Source organism: Sturnira hondurensis, unplaced genomic scaffold (genome assembly GCF_014824575.4).
Source record: "Sturnira hondurensis isolate 20B ecotype Veracruz unplaced genomic scaffold, ASM1482457v3 Scaffold0011576, whole genome shotgun sequence".
Taxonomy (NCBI): domain Eukaryota; kingdom Metazoa; phylum Chordata; class Mammalia; order Chiroptera; family Phyllostomidae; genus Sturnira; species Sturnira hondurensis.
Genome location: NW_028084207.1, coordinates 224,301 through 230,300, shown reverse-complemented (window position 1 = coordinate 230,300; position 6,000 = coordinate 224,301).

Genomic DNA, 6,000 nt, shown 5'->3' with positions numbered 1-6,000 from the left:
ATCTGCCCTGGAATGCATACCATCATATTTCTGGCTTCATGAGAAAATAAAGTCCTTTCTGGTTTAAGTCACTGGATCTAGGTTCCTATTACATGCAGCTGAACACAACCCTAATAGATACAGTACAATTTAGAGATTTTTTCACATATACTGGAATTTTCCATTAGAACTTAAAGAAATATAACAATTATTTGGTAGGAAACCCATGCTTTTGGAGGTAGCTGGGCAGTTTAATTTGAGCCAGAACTACAGGATATTTTCTGACCAGATATTTTAGCTCCCATTCCAACAAGAAGACACATATGACAGAAAAGGACATTGAAACTCATGTTTGGTGCCTGTATCATCAGGTGGCTGCACTGACAACTGGAATTTTGTTGTAGTGTCATTTTTGTTCCAGGTGTACTACTGATAGGTGTCAGTTTCTTCTCTAGGTTTGGTTACTAGACTTCTCAATGAAGAAAACTCTTATAGTGGTATATATTGACTTCAGTAAATTTTCTATGTCACATCTTTGTGGACAGAATGCATAAATGTGGGCTGGGTGCTAAACAGTACAAGATTCATAATTTGAACCCCCAAATGGTCAGTCATATTTTATGTCACCTGAAGGAGGGGTCACATTGTTCAATAGTGCCACAAGTTCAATAGTGCCACATTGAACTTGGTCCTTTTCCTTTTCGTTTCTTTGAATTTGATGGTTTTTTGCAAATATTTTACGTATTTATTTTTAGAGAGAGGGGAAGGGAAGGAGAGAGAGAGGGAGAGAAACAACAATGTGTGCTTGCTTCTCGTGTGCCCCCCACTGGGGACCTGGCCTGTGCCCTGGGCAACCTAGGCATGTGCCCTGACTGGAATTGAACCAGTGACCCTTTAGTTCATAGGCTATCACTCAACCCACTGAGCCACACCAGCCAGGGCTTGATGTTTTTCTAGTCAAGATTTTAATCGATGCTATGGATGAAGACATAGGCAATGAGCTGATCAAAGTGCAGATGACAGAAAGCTGGGAGAAAAAGTTAATATATTAAGTGTCAAAATGTAAAAATCTTGGACAGGCTGGAATAACAAGTCAAAACAAACACAATGACAAATAAGAGCAAAATAGATCTTGCATTTGCGACTGCAAACATCTGGGGCAGGGAGATACAACTGGATTATAATTTTTCCAGATAGTTGTCATTTACAACTCCCAAGTCTTGTAAATGACAACAAACTCACTATGAGCCCAAGTTATAGAATGACTGCTAAAAAAAAAAGCTGCTACAATCACAGATTGCTTTTTTTTGGTATGCAGCTCAAAGGAGGGCTAAGTCCAGGGTATTACAGATATTAAAAGACTTTCTATCCTTGATTTTCAGAGCACTGTATTCTACTGGTTCTCTTACTGCTCCTCTGGTATTCTTCAGTGTCATTTGAGAACTCTACCTGTCTCTTCCTTCCCAGCTTTATTAAGGTATGGTTGATAAATAGAAATTGTATATATTTGAGGTATACAATGTAGATATTTGATATATGTTTATATTATGAAATGATTACCACAATAAAGCTAATTAACATGGTCTTTTCCAAGGATTCACTTTTAAAAATATTTTTTCATTTTATTTTTTAAATATATTTTATTGATTTTACCATTACAGTTGTTCTATTCTCCCCCCTTCATTCTCCTCCACCCTGCACACTCCCTCCCCCACATCCCCCCTTTAGTTTATGACCACATGTCTCAAGTTCATTAAATTCCATATTTCCCCTACTATTCTTGCCCTCCACCCTATCTATTTTCTACCTACTATCTATGCTATTTTCTGTACCTTCTCTCCCCTTCTCCTCCTCCCACTCCCCTGTTGCTAACCTTCCATGTGTTCTTCATTTCTATGGTTCTGCTCCTGATCTAGCTGTCCTCTTGGTTTGCTTTGGTTTTAGGTGTGGTTGTTGATAATTGTGAGTTTGCTGTCCTTTCACTTTTCATATTATTCATCTTCTTTTCCTTATATAAGTCCCTTTAACATTTCATACAATAAGGGCTTGGTGATGATGAACTCCTTGAATTTGACCTTATCTGAGAAGCACTTTATCTGTCCTTCCATTCTAAATGAAAGCTTTGCTAGATAAAGCAATCTTGGTTGTAGGTCTTTGGCTTTCATGACTTGGAATACTTCTTTCCAGCCCCTTCTTGCCTGGAAGGTCTCTTTTGAGAAATTCGCTGACAGTCTGATGGGAACTCCTTTGTAGGTGACTGTCCCCTTATCTCTTGCTGCTTCTAGGATTCTCTCCTTCATTTGAATCTTGGGCAATGTAATTAGGATGTGCCTTGGTGTGTTCCTTCTTGGGTCCAACTTCTTTGGGACTCTCTGAGCTTCCTGGATTTCCCAGAAGTCTTTTCCTTTGCCAGACTGGAGAAGTTCTCCTTTATTATTTGTTCAAATAAGTTTTCCACTTGTGACTGTTTCTTTTCCCATTCTGGTACCCCTATAATTCGGATGTTGGAATGTTTAAAGATGTCCTGGAGGTTCCTAAGCCTCTCCTCATTTTTTGAATTCTTGTTTCTTCATACTTTTTTGTTTGGTCATTTTTTCTCCCTTCTGATCCACTTCATTGATTTGAGTCCCAGTTTCCTTTCCATCACTATTGGTTTCCTGTGTATATCCCTTCATTTCAATTAGTTTAGCCTTCATTTGTTCCTCTAATTTGTGACTATAATCAACCAGTTCTGTGAGCATCCTGATCACCAGTGTTTTAAACTGTGCATCTGAGAGGTTTGCTATTTCTTTTTCACTTAGAGTTATTCACTTAGGCTCTGGGGCTTTGAGTTCTTCTTGAGCCTTATTTTGGACTGTTCGTGCCTGTTATGTATGAGGAGCAGAGCCCTAGGTGTTCACAAGGGCGGGGCAACTAAGTTGTTGGGTTGTGACACTGTATGTGGGGTTGGGGTCAAAGGAAATCAATGGCGGTCCCCTCTGCCTCCTCCCACCACCGGGGTGCGTGGTCCATCTCACTGCTCACTCCTTTGCTCGGTTTATCTGCTTGCTTGCGAATCTGTGACTGTGGTCAGCCTGCCCTGCACCCTCACTGGGTCCAGGATGCTACCCTGGCTGCCTGCGCACCTGGGTTGCCTGGGTCGCCTGGGTTGCCTGGGTTGGGGGATCCTTCCTGCCCAACCCTGCTCTGCTGTTGGCTCTGCCCCTCTTACCAGTCCCGGCTGAATGGTTCATTGTTGTCGGTCTTCTGTATAGTTCAATTTTCTGTTCTTTGGCTGCGTCTTTGTTTACTAAACCTTTGTTGTATTCAAACTTGGTTGTGGGAGAAGGCACAGTTTTTCCACCTATGCCTCCATCTTGGCAGAAGTCCTTTAAAATATTTTTTAAAGATTTTATTTATTTATCTTTAGAGGGGGAGGGAAGGAGAGAGGGAGAGAAATATCAATGTATGGTTGCCTCTCATGTGTCCCCTGCTGGGAAGTGGCCTGCAACCTAGGCATGTGCCCTGACTGGGAATCGAACCGCGATACTCTGGTTCACAGGCCCGTGCTCAATCCACTGAGCTACACCAGCCAGGTAATTTTTTAAAATAACTTTTAAACTTATTTATTTATTTATTTTTTAGAGAAAGGGGAAGGGAGGCAGAAAGAGAGGGAGAGAAACATTGATTAGTTGCCTCTTGTATGTGCCCTGACGGGGGACCAAACCTGAAACTCAGGCATGTGCCCTGACTGGGAATTGAACTGGTGACCCTTCACTTTGTGGGACAAGGCCCAACCAACGGAGGCATTTATTTTTGTTTACCCTCTTTCATTCTATATTTTGTCCTAGTTATGTAAGCTCATCCATTCCTACAGTTATGGACATCACCTATATATTGAAGGCACTCATATTTATATCCCCATTTTTTATCTTCATTGTCAACACCTTAGTCTAGTCCTTCGTTATCTGTCACCTACACTACTGAAGTAGCCTCTTAAGTGGTCTTCCTTCTGTATCAGGCTCATTGCTTTTACTCTACATTCATTACAAATGCTGGAGTTGTCTTTTGTAAGTCAGAGGCTAGATCCTGTCACTCCTCTCCCTTGATAATTCCTAAATAATTAAATCTAGTCCTTAATCTGGAATTCAAGGGCCCTCACAGTCTGGCCCCTGTCACTTTCCTTCTGATGACATCTCTTATTACATTTCTGCAGGAATCCTACATGTCATTCAACATCTTGTGAGCACTGTGAGCCAGGGCTACAGTGCCCTCTCTTCTAGTCACAGCTGATTACTCACTCAGCTCAACACTTCACCCACTCTGCCTTCATGCCCTTGCTTATGCTGTTCTCTCAGCTTGGATTAATCCTTCTCATCATTTCTGTGTGCTGAAATCAACCTCATCCTTCACATTTTAGCTTCTATGCGACTTTCTCTGTGGAGTTGGCCATGATCTCCCAATCAAATTGAATGGTACTTTTCTTTTTTAATCTCTTAGCTCTTCGTTGTGCTTTATCATATCATTTAATTCCTCCTGGTTGGTATTAATGTTTATTATATCCATATCTGTCAGCCTTTCAGGACTATAAACTAAACCCTTAATTGCTATGCTATACTTCTAAGTGAATTTCTCTCTGTTAATTAAAGGCAACAGAACTTATGATAGATTCTGGTAAAGGAAATGGAAGTATAGCCTCAGTTAAGGAGTACCCTACCTTACCCTTTTCAGGGACCCAGCCTGCTAAATAAGAAGTGTGAGACCTACCAGATGCTCTTCTTCCAATACATAATTTAGTTGGCGAGCTGGGGAATGTTCTTGGAGAAAGGAATTTGACCAATGCAATAAGAAAGCTGCAATGAAGGCATGCTAATGGGAATTGTCAGCAGCTAAGGGCTGGCTCCCACTCACTCTTTGGAGGATGTCAAAAGCCTAATGAGTCTATTTGTATGGAGGAGAAAAGAAGGAGAAAGACAATTATTTATACACATGAGAACCATCCTCTTCTCTATGACTTTTGTGGTTGTCAGAGGACTCCAGGCAGGTTACAGAGTATAGCTTCCCCTAAGGATATTGTGAAGGTAAGGGTTTAGGGGCTAAGAAGGGTGCACAAGACTGTAATCTTTCTGGCATTGTATGGAACTTTCCCTTCCCTAGACTTAGATGCAGTTGCCTTTCCCAACTTTCCTCAGAAGACTGCAGTCAACAGGTCTATTGCAATGGTTGTCTCCCCACCTCCAAGTGTCCTACTTCAACATTTTGGAATATTTTCCCCTTAGCCAACAACTCCCTCAAAGGGATAACACAGAAGTTCATGAAGGGCTATTGATGGCTTATGTAGCTTAGTTGTTCTTTCTTACAGATGACATTTTTCAAGGACAGCAACTGGGAGTGAAGGGTGAATAATGGCAATGGGGAATTTCTCCCACAAGTGAATATAACTTTGCTGTTTTTTCTAATTAGAAAACACATGCCTAATGTTACAAGTTTAAACACAATGGAAAAGAAAATAATAATAAAGGGGAAATTAACTAAAATCTTACCACTCAGAAAAATGACCACTAGATTTATAGTGGGCTTCTTTTCAGACATCTCTTTCTCTTTACACAAATATAAACACACATATACATACAGAGAAAATTTTACATAAATGAGATTATGGTTTGCATGTTATTAGAATTTCATTTTCTTCTCAGTGTCTAGAACAATAATTGGTACATAGTACATTCTCAATAAATACCTGCCTAATTAATAAATATCCTGTTTTGAAATATGCTTAAAAAGCCTAATAAAGCAGCTTTCCATGCCATTGTATATTAAACTCTTAAAAACAATCTGCATTCCATTTAGTTGAATGTACACTGTTTTGTTTAACTAGTTTCCTATTGATGGCATTTAAGTTTTTTCTTTTTTTAAGTATATTTTATTGATTATGCTATTATAGTTGTCCCAATTTTTTTCTCCCCTTAAGTCCCTCTCTGCCCTTCACCCCCAACCCTTGAACATTCTCCTCTTTAGTTCATGTGCATGGGTTGTACATGT